Source organism: Dermacentor variabilis, chromosome 9 (genome assembly GCF_050947875.1).
Source record: "Dermacentor variabilis isolate Ectoservices chromosome 9, ASM5094787v1, whole genome shotgun sequence".
Taxonomy (NCBI): domain Eukaryota; kingdom Metazoa; phylum Arthropoda; class Arachnida; order Ixodida; family Ixodidae; genus Dermacentor; species Dermacentor variabilis.
Genome location: NC_134576.1, coordinates 119,751,792 through 119,768,200, shown reverse-complemented (window position 1 = coordinate 119,768,200; position 16,409 = coordinate 119,751,792). Strand labels below are relative to the sequence as shown.

Sequence of the window (16,409 nt, the reverse complement as noted above, 5' to 3'; positions counted from 1 at the left end):
GCTCACTAGTACACAGCTCATTAGTACTCATTAATTACTAGCATATAAAAAAGCGCTACATACCCCACATATTTTGCTGCTTTTTACGTCAGTTGATTAAAATGTTGTATATTTTGCAACCTTGTTTTTCAGACCAGTCTCGACTCACTCATTCCCACTTTTTCTTTTTATTCCCAATGGTTTTCCCATTTGCTCTGTTATAGCCCTTTTATATATAAAACAAATTTTGGGGGGAAATTCTTTGAGCCATTGCTCGTATAGCCAGCCTACGAGCTCAGGAGAGAGACAGAGACGAAACTTTATGTCCTTGCTGGGGTCAAGGCAGACGGGGCCCAAGTGGAAGGTATACAGGCTACGGCGGTCCTAGCCAATGAAGACGAGGCGCGAAGGTTAAGGTAGGAAAGCAGAGGAAACGCCTAAAAGAAGTTTATACTACTAATATGGTACGTCAATATATATATACTAGGTACAATGTACGTGTCCTCACAATGGTAATTGGTAACGCGAGCCGTTCCTAAAGACACCGCAAAGAAAAGTGTGAGAACTAGGTGTCGAACGTGCTATGACTATCGCATCACTGTCACCCATGTGCGCCACGTGGACATACATTCCTTCGTTCTTTATCACGGTTTGTATGAGGTTTCTGTAAGGTTCGCATCAAGGTCTTCATCAGGCCCTGCATCGGTGTCCCACCGAGTTGACATGGCGTGGGGGCATCCCACACAGCTGTTGGGCGCGGGTAACGTGCGATTCGCTCGCGTTAGGGTGGGGTGGTGGGGGACAAAATTGCGTCGAATGTTCGGACGGAAGAATCGAAGATTTGCGCTGAAGTGCATTCACCAACGCTCCAATGACGTGGTGCAAATAGTCCGGACGTCGCATAGCGGACAGACGCGTTACGTTGCGTACACGATCCCACTTATTCCACTTGCACCGTAACACCAACGTCCTCTCGGTTATTGAGAGTGCAGAAAGACGGCTCGGGCATGGATATCCTGGAATGTCGAGCAGTGACAATGATTCAGTGCCGCCCAGGAAAATGAGTCAGCCTAATTCGTTCCCGAGTATTGCATCAACACAAGCAAGGTCGCATCATGCATAAGACATCAACGTGTAGAAACCGCACCGCTATCATCGAAAACGAGGGGGGGGGGGGAATGGCTATTATGTAAGTGTCCACCTAGTGGACATTGTTACAATCGTCCGACGGGGTTAGTGACCTTCTGGCCTCTCCCGCACCACTGCGACGAATAGCTTAGCGAAGCCAACAAATGCGTCTCCCACGGACAGACTACCGGCGCCAGCAAGGCGAGGCAGGTTTGGCGGACCGAGTATTGTTTGTTGGTTCACTGTCGCCTTCACGGACCAATGGGAGCAAAAAAAGAACTCCTGGAAAAGATGTGTTCTAAGGCGTTCCTTCAAGGACCCCGGTTACCACCACGGTCGCTTGACAAACGGTCCAGCTAACTGCACGGTCATCCCAGGAACCAGGACGCGCCAGCTTTAGCCAAGCGAGACAACCCCCTGTCTACGAGCCCCTCCCCCCCCCCCTCTTCTGTGTGTGCAGTGAACAAAGGTGCGGGAGCGAGTGCGTGAACTCTCGCCCTCCAGCGCGGCTTCTTCGACGACTTTGGACGCTCCGACTGGGCGAAGGTTGGACCGCTGTTTCCCTGGCCTAGGGTTTGTAGGAAGGACAGAACGTTTTTAAAGGGGTGGATACACCAAAGTTGTCGTCCATGCGTTTTTTTTATTCAAACGTTGCGTCATGCTTCAGGGAGCACGACACACACAACGGGATTCATATATACCCGATAAATAATTTAATAATAGCATTATTATACCGAGCGATTTCGGTTTCGGTTTCTGGGCTCCGGGGGATGCTATGACCTCACAGACGAGGAAACGCAACATGGCTTGGTCACGTGGGCCACAAAAATAGTGACGTAAAACGATGCTGCGTCGTCTGCTCGCGCGTACGCTTGCTCTCCCAGCAGACGTATACAACTGGCGATTCGAAGTGCATGTCGCAATTATTATTATTGCGAAGAGCGACAGCAACGGTAAGAATATATTGCGGCTTGTGAGAGTCGGTGATTCATTCCGAAGCGCCCTGAGCTTTAGCTTTGAAGTGAACCGGAAAAGGCCTAGCGACGATATCGGAGGTGCCGAACGATCAGAGGCGGTGAGGCTGCCGTCGGTGCCAGAGTGACCACTCCTCGGTCGCTGATTGGCCGCTTCGCCGCACGGCTGCCACATAAATGGGTCCCGGGCCCGTCCTATCTACGGCAAGGAAATCTCGCCGTTCGCGAGCAAAACCGCCGTCGCACGGAGGCCCGCGAACGGCGTGCGGCGAGTTTCCGTGCCGGTAATTGAGAAAGGCCAAGCGAACGAGAGACCGCTCCGAGCTGCCGAACTATGCGACTTGCGAGGAGAGAAGCGGACAACAGGAACGCCGCATATCCTGGTCCCTTTCACAGTCGGCCGGCTAGTGTTACACGCGTTCCCCGTTCGCGGTCCGCCGCGCGGCGTTCGTGTTGTCCACTTCTCTCGTGTCCGTGTCTGCACGCCTTGCCCCTTCTTTGAATTAAGAAAGCATTTCTATATGCCTGTAGCTCGGTCACAGTGGAGGCTATGCACGGTCGCTCGGCTCAGCAGGCTCCGTAATCGGCATTTCATCGCTACTCATCATACGTCGCGTTTTTGTGCTACTGTGCTATGACGTCAATATTTTCGTTCCTCCTCTGTGACGTCATAACTGCCGCGCTAGCGATGGGCCTCGACCACGAGAAGGAGTTTTTAATGACTTTTTGGAGCTGAATTAAAGTTATCTTGAAATGTTTGCAGCGTCCAATACCACATTCTGGGTGTCCTTGCATACGGAAGCAGCCTACAACATGCTTCTTAAAGCCTAAGAATTTGGTGTCCCAACCCCTTTAAGCGGACGTTTGTAGGCTCCTCGCTGTACGTTACTTCCGTCATGCTGGAGTGATGGGATATAGCGTTCGCCATTCTTCACGTAGATATCTTAAACCCACTACTCGTCGTTCTCGATGAGAACAACTTCCTCCCTTCAACAGCGTCGTTAGCGTGGATTAGTCGCACGACGGAATGGGCCAGTTACCCCTTTTTACGTGACCGGTCCCAACTCTTAAAACATGTCCATTTCATCTGCCGGTGTAGTTTTGGTTGGCTGGGCGGGTGTATGACTCTATAAAAGAGACAGGCGCTCCACAGACATTCAGCAGTTCAGTGGGAGGCGAAGCGTACATGTCCACAAGGTGGGCACTTACAGAATAGACCCCACGTGATGCCTTCTGGTGGAGACTGCAGTAGACGGGCGAAAATGAAAGCACGTGCAGTTGGTGCTGGCAGGTTGTGTTTTTCGACGTGTTGCCCAGCTATTAGGGCTCTGTTGAACCTTCGTTTGATAGCACTGGCAGAAAAAACAGGTGTATTAGTCCCAGAGAATGTCCTAATTGCACCCACTCGCCTGCCCCCACCGTGGGAATGGCAGACCATTCAATGCGACATCTCTTTCATAGAAATATTTAAGCGAACGCCAGTAGCACATATACAATTCCATTTTCGTGAACTACGGGAGAAGTACTCCTGTACAGAATACTATACAGACCCTTCCGATTCCCGTAATGGAGTTTCCTATGCCACTCTGGGACCTTCATTTTCAGTATCCGGGGCACTAAATCCACACAGAAGTATCATTACAGCGGAAGCCTACGCTATGCTCTCGGCTATTGAAAACATAAGACTCACAAACCTTGCTAGGGCTATTGTGCATACAGATTCATTAAGTGTAGTCACAGCTTTACTTAGTCCAAGAAAATATAGGAACTCAATTTTTAGTGAGCTGTACAGTGTGTTGCGCTCCCTATATATGTCCAATCAAGCGAGTGTCATATGCTGGGTACCTGGTCACACAGGTATAAGAGGCAACGAAGCTGCTGACGAAAGCGCTACGTCAGTAACTTTTAGCCACACAGATGGAAATATCCCCATCCTTGCCACAGAATTAAGGCCTTTTCTACTCCGTAAATTGAGGAATCATCGGCAAGGCGAGTGGCACAAGCAATGTAGAAGCTTCACATAATAAAACCAAAACTGGGTAACTCGATATGTGGGAAAACAGCACGGTACTAGGAAGTACTTATTTGCCGATTAAGGATAGGCCACATATACGGTACTCACTCTTATCTCTCGACTGGGGGCGATCCACCAAACTGTAGTAAGTGCGGCAATAGTCTGACAGTGCTCCATGCTCTCATTCAGTGCCCTGCAATAGAAACAGGGAGGAAAAAGTATTTCCCTTCTAATCTCACGAAAATATACCTCTTCACCTCTTCACCGGCATTCTTTCTTAGCGATGAACCGCTTTTTAATTTGCAAATAGTTTTGTATCTCTTAGGTGAAATCGACACCCTGAATATCATTTGGCCAGGCAACTTTTAGCACATGACTAACCGACCCGCCCTCAATGGCTCTCTTGAAACTGTGGTGTCACTGTTCTGTTTTATTGCATCAATTCATATCCCCTACTATCCTTACATACAGTGCTTCAAGCCGCCCAAAACATAGTTGTGTAAATATACAGATATCGCAGAAAGAAAGCTGGGTTAACTGGACAACTTTACAACTGCTGTGAAGCTGACGATGCTACATTATCGTTGAACAAACACTGTGCCGCTGAGCCTTCTCGCAAAGTTATCTCCGCAGTATAGTTATCTCACCTGAAATGTGATCGCTTTAAAGAAGCAACAGTTACCGACGTTCACAGAAGACAACACGGCTGAAGCGATTTCGGAAAGGGCCATCGGGGTCGACGGACCACCGCACACGCGCTGAGGCCCATTGCCGGCCGCGCTGCTCTCGCAGCCCTCTCACCATTATCATCATCATCAAAACAGAAACATGGCGGCCGCCTACAGGAGCTGGAAATTCAGATCTATGGCGTCTACATAACATAACGTAGTATCTGCTAACCCTAAGTAGGGTCAGTATATTCAACACTAACACAAGCTTGTACCTACATCAAATTACCCTCCCATCCACCAATTCCCACGGTTCGTACAAGGTAAATATATATTGAAGCGAAGCTTCCATAGGAGCCCCTACGTTCAAGACGGCCTTTCATCGGTGGATGGATGGATGGATCTTATGAGCGTCCCCTTTGGAACGGGGCGGTGGGTTGCGCCACCAAGCTCTTGCTATCGTACTGCCTCATTTCCTACTTATGTTAAAATATAAAAAAGGAAAAAAAAACACTATGAACTACCACACCCAAATTTTCTGATCGCCTATTGCGAACTGTGCTTTTGTACGTGTCCGTTTTTTGTCGTTTCCCTACTTTTCTTCCACCAATCCTCCAATCGCCTCTTACTAATGTCTATTGCGGACATGTTTACTTTTTCCACTGCTGCCGCTAAACTCAAGGGCTTCAAGGAGGCCAGTGGTGCCTAAATCGACGGCTGGGTAGACGTCCTCATATTCTAATAAAACATGCTCCGTAGTTTCCCTAGCTTTACCGCAGCAAGCATATGCTTCTTCTTCCTTCTTATATCTCGCTTTATAGGTGCGCGTTCTAAGGCATCCCGATCTCGCTTCGAAAAGTAATGAGCTTCCCTTTGAGTTATCAGAAATGGTTTCTTTCCTGATCTCGTTTTTTGCTCTTAAGTATTACTCATGGCAGGTTTCTTTTCCATTGCCGCCACCCGTGAGATTAATTCAGCCTCTCTGACTTTCCTCTTGACCTTCTTTGTTGCTGTGTTGTCCACCATACAGGCCGCATACTTGCTGGTAAGCTTCCTAGTTTTTTTCCTCCACTGTGAATCAATGTTTTCCTGTACAGATACCTGAACACTCTCCCAGCCCATTTACTTTCTTCCATAGAGAAATTGCGACGGAGGTAACCAAGCGTACGGTTAGCATTGTTAGTGATGAGGTTTATGTGTGTTTGCCAGGAAAAATTAGATGCTATGTGGAGGCCTAAGTATTTATAGGAACTGACTTCTTCGAGTACAGAGTTCTTCAAGTGATAGTTGGATAGGTTAGACGAAGCAGTATTGCGGGAAATCCTCATTACTTTGCACTTTTGGCTATTACGTCGCATTTTCCAAGTGTCTCACCAGTTAGTTACCTTGTCTCTATCAGATTGCAGTTTTAGAGTGTCAGAATTTGATATTACTCTGTAAATGACAGAATCGTCTGCAAATAACCTTATGGAGGACGCTACACAGTTAGGAAAATCATTAATATAAATAATAAAAAGCAAGAGTGCGAGAACAGAACCTTCCGGCACCCCAGAATTGAAAGGACACAGCGAAGAGTCAAAATTGTTAGCTGAGACAAATTGTGTTCTATTGGATAAGAAGTGGTCAATCCATCAGATCATAATACGGTCAATGTTGAGTGTATCTAATTTTAGACAAAGTAAGTGGTGAGAGACGAGATCAAATGCTTTAGAAAAGTCTAAGAAGATGGCGTCAATGTGAAATCCATTATACCACGCGGCACCGATTTCATGGGTAAGTGGAATAAGTTGAGTATCACGGGAAAGCGATTTACGGAAACCAATCTGACCAGTAGGGAAAAAAATGAATTTGTTCCTAGGAAGTTGATAAGATTAGAGTATATTATATGCTCTAGAATTTTGCATGGCACACTTGTTAGAGAAATGGGCCTGTAGTTTAAAGGTGAATTCACGTCGCCAGGCTTAAATAATGGAACCACCTTCCCGACTCTAAATCCTTTGGTAATGAAAACGACAGAATAGATCGCGAAAAGATGTTGCACAAAATTATGGATGAGTACACTTCGGTATTTTTCAACAACTTAGAATTAATATCGTCTATTTCTGACGATGACGAAATCTTTAACTTAAGAATCAACTTCACGACAACATCGTAATCAATTAACAAGGGTTCCATGAGAAACATTCATCCTAACAACTTCAGGTAGAGAAGCACAGGGCAACATGTTATTCAAAAATGATTTAGAAAACACTTAATTCAGTACAGAAGCACATTCTTCTTGCGTAACAGCAGCGCCATGTACTCAGACCGGGATACATAGCGCAAAAATTTCACAGGGACAAGCAGAACACAGGACGAGCGCTAACTTTCAACAATTGTTTTATTGCAGCTGGTGAGTATATATATACTCACCTGGACGCCACTACAATAGAACACACTGAAGGGAAGGGGGAAAAGACAGTCATGTGACTATTATGCCCAAAAATTCAAGCTCTTTCCTTGATAAAAATATAGACGCGCGCTAACGCACTCGTCACCTGCTCTGGCTATCTCAGCTGCTTCCACAATTCCCCTCGTAATCTTATTCTTGTGGCGATAGACAACAACAGTTCGTTCTAATAGCGGGAAGCCTTCGCGTCACGTTTTCTACAATGGGCAGCCAGATGCCCATCTAGTGCGATGCTCTCCACTTTGTTACTATGCTCCGCCAAACGCACGTTTAAACATCTGCCCGTCTGGCCCACGTAGTACTTCCCACACGAGAGTGGGATCTCATACAAAACATTGCGAGTGCATGCAACAAAAGGATCTTTGTGCGCGGTAGTGCAACCAGGCTGTGGTTTCCTCATGGGACAGCTCATCACACTCAACCTCAAGAGTTTGTTAGGTGCTGTAAACACAACGTTTACACCAGAACGTTGCCCGACCTTTTTTAGGTTGTGGGAAACCTTATGAAAGTAGGGAATTGCCGCCACATTTAGTTTTTCCCTTTCTTGTTTCCTTTCTCTTACGTGGTCCGCTCTCCGCTCATCGCTCATGCGTGAAGTTAGTTTCTTTTGACGATGCAGGCCTTCCGCAACCGAGATAATGATATGTCTCGGATAGTCCGCTGCTTCCAGACGAGCCACCTGCTTACTAAGGCCTTCATCTAGCAAGTGAGCACATGACTTAGATAGAGCGCATGAAAGGAAAGAAGGTACGATGCTTCTTTTTATGAGTTTAGAGTGTGCAGAACTGTACCTTAAGGGCGGCTTATTAGCTCTGGGCTCATATACCCAATACACGTATTCGGCTTTGAAATGCAAACGCAAGTCTAAAGACCTGATATTGCCCTGCGCTGGAAATTCAGTAGTGAACGTAAGTGGCCTATAATACTCATTGAATGAGGCAAGAATACAGCTAACAGCAGGGTTTGAACAGTCAAAACGGCAATCTACATGAGAACTGGCAGCCGGGTCAAGTAGGGATCTATCTAAAAATACCAAAAAATCATCTACATATCTAAAAACCTTCACAACGCCCAAATCACCCACCCGCACAGCAAAAGCTTTGTCAGAACGAGCTAAAGACAGGTCACTTAAAATGGGCGCTATGCAAGAGCCTATGCAAACACGCTGCTTTGGCAGGTACACTCTAAAAACTAGGAAGGGTATCGCAGGAGTGAAGCTGCCGGTTCACTCTTCAAAGCGTCGTTTTACTCTCGCAAAATGTCGAGGAGAGTGAAATGCATTGTTCACTCTGTCACCAAGGAGAGAGTGAAATGTGCTTTTCACTCTCCCCTTCAAAGAGAGGGAGTGAAAAGACTCTTGCGACATTAGAAAAGAGAGACTCTTGCGGCAATAGAAAACAAAACGTAGCGTAATCTTCTGCTTCAACTGTAGGTGGCTGGCCCCGAACATGGCAATGTATCATTCATGCACGCTGAGCAAAGAACACATCGTTTTGCTTCTAAGAGAACAGGCCACCGCAGTTCAACGGAACGCGTAGCGAGCGCTCTACTTTTTCACTCGGAGTTGCTCCACCGCGCGCGCGCGCGCTCAAGATCGCGGAACAACACAGCACCGGAGAAAGGTGACCGTCCGCCGAGCAGCACAGCAGCAGCCAATGCATTTCAGCAGCAAAGGCCAGCTAAGGGAGATCGTATGTCAGTCATCTCGCGTCGCCACGAAAACACGACTGTCGTTCGTCATGCCTTGGATATAACAGCAAATCCTCCACGGTAAGTGAATTCTAACTTAGGTGCACATTGTCCGTATATGTCATGCTATCGCCAGGAAGTCGTCGCTGCGCTTAGCCGACGCGATTGACAAAGGACTAGGTATACGCGCTGTGTCTCTCGATGTCAATAGAAAAAGCCAGTCGTCGCGATAACTGCATGTGATTTTATCACTTTGCCGTTGTCCGTAAGAGCTTTAAAAATCGCAAACGCTGCCAGAACTATGGTATGTTCAATAAGACGCCAGGCGAGAGGACGCTTAAAATGGTTAGTTCACCAGCCCGTGATTCCGAGCCTATGCGGAGCGTGATTAGCGTGCGTTTTGTGTGTTTGAATTTATTCAGTTTGGCAGTCTACTGTGTACGGAACGCTGTTGAACTAAGGAATCACATAACAGAAGGCGTCATTTTGCTGGCAGCATGCTTTTTTTTATAAATAAACCGCGCGCTTGACGGTGTCTCGCTCAGGGGGAATCTGCGACCACTGAAGTTACGTGCAGCACCAGTGCTAGTTAGAAACTTTGCCGCAGGCATTCAGCTGCATGCTGCAAGAGGTCAGTTGGGCGCGTTATCTTGAACTTACTGAAAACGCATGAGGAATCCATGTTTTATGCTGAAAAAAGTATAAACCCCATATAAGCGATCTTGCGCGCGGCAGCTATAAGCGACGCGACGGAGATGGCTGTCGCGTTCGCTCGTCGCCTACAAGTCGTACTCCGTGCGAGCGACGATTTTGAGCGACGCCTCCCCGGTGTTGCCGGCATGAGGGCTGCAGTCACGCGTGACGCGTGCTTTAGTAATTTACGTTGATGTATTTTACTATAAAAAGTAGCATAAAATATTTCCGGAGGTCTTGCAGTACGTTCTTATCCTTGCACGTATAAAAATTGAATCATTTGCTCGTTCCGCGCGACAATCTGTAGTATTTGAGCGATGTATGTACATCCAGTTCCGGCTTCGCGCTATTGGCTAGTCGCTCATAGCACTTCTGGGCGACGAGCGACGATTTCTAGATTTCCAGAACCGAGCCATCTGTTCAAGCGACGGCCCGTTTTGTCGCTCGAAGCCGTCGCTCGTCGCCGTCGCGCACAAATTGCTCTCACAGTGTTTATCCCTAAGACTGAACTGTTTTTGCTCATGTTGAAATGGTGTGATTATAGGTCTGGTTTTGTCTCCTGTTGCGGTTTTCGTGCACGGTGCGAAACTGAAAGGATGCTTATGTCTACGAACTCGGTGAATTGTCGAGCAGCTAGTTACGCATCGGCATCGAATATAACGGCTACTGTGTGGAAAAACAATTGCAGGGGCGCTTTGCATACGCTTATTGTTTTGGACATGCCTGTGCATTTGCTAATATGAGTTGGCGTGTCAGAGTTATGTCGTATGAACAGCTAAATCAGCCTTCCTCTGGGGGTTACAAGCGTTATGTGTGCATTTTGCTATAGCATGGCAGATCAAGATGTGTTTATCGCTTGAATGTTTTTAGTAGAGAAATAAAATATAAAAATAAAATGTTGCTTTAATTCCGTGTTACCAGTCTGTCGTACACAGAACAATAGGTTGGTGTAATAAACTAATAACTGCGGTTTAACTGCAACTTTTACATGCCTACAAGAATCTAAAATGCTAGATTTCAAACTGCAGCAGTAGTCGGGTCTGTCAAAAATGAACTCCACTGCGCACCTCATGCATGAAAATAAGTTCATGCCTTTTAGTAAGCTTAGATGCAGGCCGCAGTGAACTTGTTAGTATTGAAATGTGGGTAAGCTTGCCATAACAAGCCTTGTTGCCCTTTTTTATAGGCACATCCATATATCCATTGAGCTGAAGGACAATATTTTCATCCCTACTGAGCATCATGTTCGCAGCTATAATCCTCAAATTATGGCTTCAGCAGTGGCACAACCAGGGATGGTGCCGGGGGGGGGGCACACTGGGCACGTGCTTAGGATGTGTCACAAGTGGTGTTTGCGATACACCAGACTCATGACAGACCTATGACGTCTGAAAATGACCAATATTCTATTCATTAGCAGGAGTATTCTAACATTCATGAAAAACATGGATGAACTGTGGTTTATTTGTTTTTTTGCTTAAATCTAAAAATTGAAGTTAGTTTAGCAGTTGACTGTTGCAGTCATTTGGATGTTTTGCATGCATTTCACTAGGAAGACTAAGAGCTAAGACTTTTTTATTGCCATGGCCTTGACTGTCTTGATGTTGTTTTGCACCATGCCCTTGTGTTGACTTTTGCATACGATATTTTTCAGGCACCCGCTTTATATAACGCAAGAAGGCAGCTGCAGGGACACGAGGATGTGAAAGAGCCAGTGCAGCGCGACTTCACGTAGTGCAGAGGAGCCAATGCCAAAAAATCAAAATACATTGGCATGTTATTTGGACATGAAAACTAGTATGTGGGTATATTGGGTGTACCATTTGACCAAATGTCAACAAAATCAAGATACAGTATGTTACACAAAGATGAAAATTCTCACGTGCTCCAGGCAGTCATCTTAACATGGTATATTTATGTAATGTCTCTGATTGGAAAGTCAAATCAAGTATGCTCTCTGGAGACAAACACATAGCAGCAAGTGTCATTGAAAAGTTAAAAATGTGTTTTAAGAAAGCTGATTAGTTCTGAGAAGTGACTGCTTTTTGTCTTGCCTCTCAACAGATATATCCATGTGATAAAAAAATAGTGGTACAATGAAATTGCATATTTGCCTAGTGACATGATACATACTTGCAATGAGCACGGTGCCTGTGTTTACTAAAAAGCAACAGCCCATGCTTGGTTAGGTTAGGCCCACTACAACATGCAGGCATGGGTGATTGGCGCTTTTTTTATTTCTGTGTCGTGAGGTTTATTGACGTGCGTATAGGTGCAGTGGCACGCAGTATGGCTAGTACAAAAAGGGGGGGGCAGTTATATGTAGCTCACTGTACATGACACAGGGCAAAGGAAATCCGTGTTCAGCAACTATGTTAAATGCCATGTACGTAAATTTTACAACACTACTCGTTCGAAGCGCGCACAGGTGCATATTGAAGAAAAGTTTCCAGGGTAGATAATTTAGTTCGTAATTTACACTAATTTTGCTCTAACCACAAGACATAATAATTTGAATATACTGCACAGAAAAACCTAGAGCGAATTGTGTGTCAGTTTCGTGTGTATACATATAGTCTTTCCTATGCATCAGGTTTTTTGCGTAATGCATTAACAGTTGACAGCCTATCTTATGATGTGTACTCTGTTTACATTACAGTTGTTTATTAGTTTACTCGTTTGTTTTGCGACTCATGAAATGCCGGCATATATATATTTTCAACATTTGACATAACCCTGTATGTTTTGCAGGGACAACCCAGGACGTGCATTTCTCAGCACCCAGTCAACTGCCAAAAGTGACTCAAACATAGGCCACCAGTAAGTGGACATCAGTTGCAATTTCACATTATGCAGTTGGCGGCTGCCTTGTACGGAGGCTTTTTTTTTTAATGAGATGGTGATGTCGTTCTAATATACATTTTGACCACAAAGGTGCGATCATGTCTCACAGAGGCATATATGGTTGCTATTCTCTGCGAGGGACGTGTTCTCGTGTTCGTGAAGCATTTGTGTTTGGCAGTATTGTCGCCCAATGAGTCGGATATAAACACTAACTCGCCACTGCCGGCAAGTAGTTGCGAGAAACGCATTATGACGCTGTAAAGTTATTTCATTAATTCGAAGGAAAGTTTTGCAGCAGGAAAAAAGGTTGCTATTCCAGGTAAACATGTCTTTTTCTCACAGGTTATTCAGCGAAACTGTGGATGCATGAAATTCGTGACTTATGAATAGATTTTAATTTATTCTTTAGTAACGCTTCTAAAAGAGACTAGAAATAGCATGTGACTACCTCTGCAATCAGCAGACCATACATTTACAGTCATAAGTGGCAGTTCCATGCAGTCTCGCACTTTATATAACCTTTCCTTTCAGCAACATTAGAACTGGTGGCTGCGTTTTCAGAAGGAGGAGTGCACTTGACACTGTATATGTATGTGTGAATTCGGTTTTCTTCGTATGTGTCGGCTCACTGACAAACAGTGCAAAAATCTGTTGTACCATGAGCCTGACGACGCCTTCTGCTGCTAGAAATGCGGCACTTCGTATTTTATAGTACTGCATGACATTTAAATCAAAGCTACCACATAAACTGATCAAGAAAACTAACCGCTGTTATAGCTGTTTTCCTCAAAGAGCGCTTGTCCTTTATGGGCTGTGTTAATCTGAGCTGTCCACCGATGTTTCAGTAGTATTATCCCTTAGTGAGTGAGAGATTGGGGCAATTAATCGTGTTAGTGTTTAAGTGGTGTCCTAATTATGTGCATTTGTTCCAGCAAAGTTGTCTAGATTACTTTATTGTGTAGTGTAAAGCTTATGAAACCATCAGCAACTACTGAGTTGCTAACACGCATATGGATTTGTCACTATACAGGTGGAACTCGGCTGTACCACTGCAGTCCTGTGGAAATTGCCTTCACCAGCGGCTTTGCAACAGCTGTTTCGCAGCATGTCGGTATGTGTTAATTTATAATTATGTTGGGATGGGCTAGTATTATGGACCACTGCTACTCTGTATTGTGACAGATCCATATGATAAGGGATGTAATGGGCACAGCGAAAACCATTGAATTTTTTACTATGGTACATAAACAGGCTCTCCTTTTCGTCACTGGAGCAGGAGAGAAGGGCATGCAGGCACTCCTGAATGTACATATATTTCAAAACATGAGAGAGACATACACACACACACACAAACTAAAGGCAGGGACGTTCCATCTTTCATCTTGAATTGAATTGTGCAGCGCAAAAATACAACACAGACCACAGAGAAGCACACATGTTAACAGGTTTGATACACACGTTAGTTCAACAGATTTGATACTTCAAGTGTGCTATTTTACACAAGGGGGAAGGGAAAGGGTAGAAAATCTGAAAAAAAAGTGGAGTGGAAAAAAGGAATCGTGCCAAAAACCATAAGAAGCATCGCGCAGCCAGGATCACCAGCAGGACATCTAAAAAGCACTCTGATAAAATTACATACAGGACAACCTTACGTATAGTTTGTTTCAATCAACTCAGATGACATGCAGCCACTACTGCAATCAAATTGTTTCCTTATGTCATATGAGGGAATGATGTGGGCCCAAAAAACTGTTTAGAGCTGAAGGATTATGTTCCATTCTAGCCTCATTGCCTGCTTTTTTATCATATTGTTATCAGCTGCTTATGTTAGGGACAAAAAGTAAGAGTACGAACTGTTTCCCGATTCGCCATTCCACACAACATGTCTTTGTGACTATATGTACATGCAGATGACCCATAGTTGAAAAATATTCAGTACAGTAGAATCTCATTACAAGATGCACTTGGTTGTAAGAGACATCTGAAAATGGTTTGGTTGGTTTTCCGATGTTTGCCACGTTAACAATACTGTATACAAGAGACACCTTTGTTACTAAGGATGACTTTTTAAGTATTCACTACTTCGAAGGGACACAACCCAGACACATTCACTTTGTGCACCTTGTGTGCTCCTAAGGGCGTAAAGATCACACAATCCTTACACAAGTCAATCGCGCATGTCTCTTTTAGCATGAACCAAAAAAGGAGGGCAACGAGGACAGTGCAGGGCAGAAAGTGTCGGCAGTTGAAGCTGACGAGCGTCTAAGAGCACCTCAAAGGTACTGCGAGCAACAAGGCTTGCAAAGTGAAGTGTTTAAATTCCAGAAGTTGGGAAGGAAGCTAACACAATCTACAGTCACTAAAAAGCTGTGAATGTCTTCTTTAAAGGGCCCCTAAACTACCGAGGTTGAAATTTAGTTGCGGTGTTGCAGTTCTACACAATAAGGCAATGAACAGGTAGCCACGAGAATTTTTCGAAACGGTGCAGTAATAGTGGAGCTACGTGTGTTTGATTATCGAAAAGTAGTCCCCACTCATTTTACTCTTTCATCTGGTACACGCCATATGGACAGTATCGTCTTTTCCTTGCCTAGTACACCTCCAAATGTTACGGAACAGGCCAACACCAACGAGCTCTGTTGCTGCCGCGCTGGCCCGTCGTCCTGCGAGGGGTGGCGCTAATACAACGGAACTATATGGTGACTCGTGTTGAAGAGCCTCGTAGGGAGACCCTTCTGTTGGCGTTTCTGTTCTTTGCCCCCATTGGCTGCCCACAATGGCATCGCGCGCAACGCGACGAGGAAGGAGTGTGTGTATTTGCTTGCAGGCCTTGCCGGCAGTCGTACACTTTCGTTCGACCAATCGACAGCACCGGAAACTGGTGACATCATCAGAGACAGCCTGGTGACGTCAGGACAAACTGGGGGGTGCAGGATAGGTCCAGAGAGGCGCATGGGGTCATTTTCTTCATATTGTGGTGCTCCGGCAGTGCTACGCACTCTGGCATTTGGCTTCGTCGATCGTGACGGCATTCTGATTTCGATACGCGTGTTTACTTGAAATGTTCAAAAAATGTCGAGAAGTGGTTTAGGGGCCCTTTAAGCCACCCTGAGCATTTATTCCTTCAGATATATCAAAACATACTTTAGTGATGATGCATAATAAAGTGATCTAGTCTGGCTCCTCAGTGTCTCAAAATTTTTCGTTTCGAGAGACATGTTTCCCGTGCCTCTTGAATATCTTCTGATGAGGCTTTCCTGTAATATACACAAACAATTGTAACTCCTCCTGCAAGTATTATTCATTAAGCCCGGTCACTTATGTGCAAAGCTTGTGGTTAAGTCTTGATGTCCGTACTTTCTAGAGCTATGTTTATTAATTCATGCTGTTCTTATTGGTTCTTCGATGCAGGAGACAATGCCTACGAAATTATTGGCCCTGATCATGAGAGCCCTCAAGGGGCAAACAACATCTCTGTTGCAGAAGTGAGCCCGGTACCACTTGGAAGTTACCATGACAGATGACACGGCAGCAATAGATACAGAGACTGCCACGTCTACTGCAGCTGCAACAGTGTACGAGGCAAGCAGCAGCGCGTCAGCATCAGCAGCAGTGTCAGAAGGAACCACACCAGGCCTGGTAGAGCAACATGTGTGCTATCACTGACTTTTTTTGTAGTGGATACAACTCATTTGCTCAACATACAAAAGCTTTTCACCACGACTGTGAGCCAGTGTTATTGTGCAGCAAGTGCAAGACCAAGTTAGGTGTTATAACACAGTACAAGCATCACTTTAATATATGCAAATGCAAACATATTACAGTTGTTGCCTCCCCAGCCAGCCCACATAGTGACAACAATGTGGAACACATGGTGGGACACACCTCTCCCCCATTACAAGATAGTAGAGACTGTCAGTGTTGTTGCTAGATTGACTGGTCTTTGTAGGCAACTAGAAGGACAACACAGG

The 16,409-nt window shown here is 45.3% G+C and overlaps 1 long non-coding RNA gene across 1 annotated transcript in view; it reads right to left on the bottom strand.

The window, feature by feature from the left end:
• LOC142557382 (uncharacterized) overlaps positions 1–16,409 on the bottom strand; it is a 75,257-nt gene that overhangs the window by 14,920 nt on the left and 43,928 nt on the right. Inside the window, exon 2 of the long non-coding RNA XR_012822765.1 lies at positions 4,204–4,288. This is a non-coding gene — a long non-coding RNA (uncharacterized LOC142557382). The remainder of the gene's footprint in view (positions 1–4,203; positions 4,289–16,409) is intronic.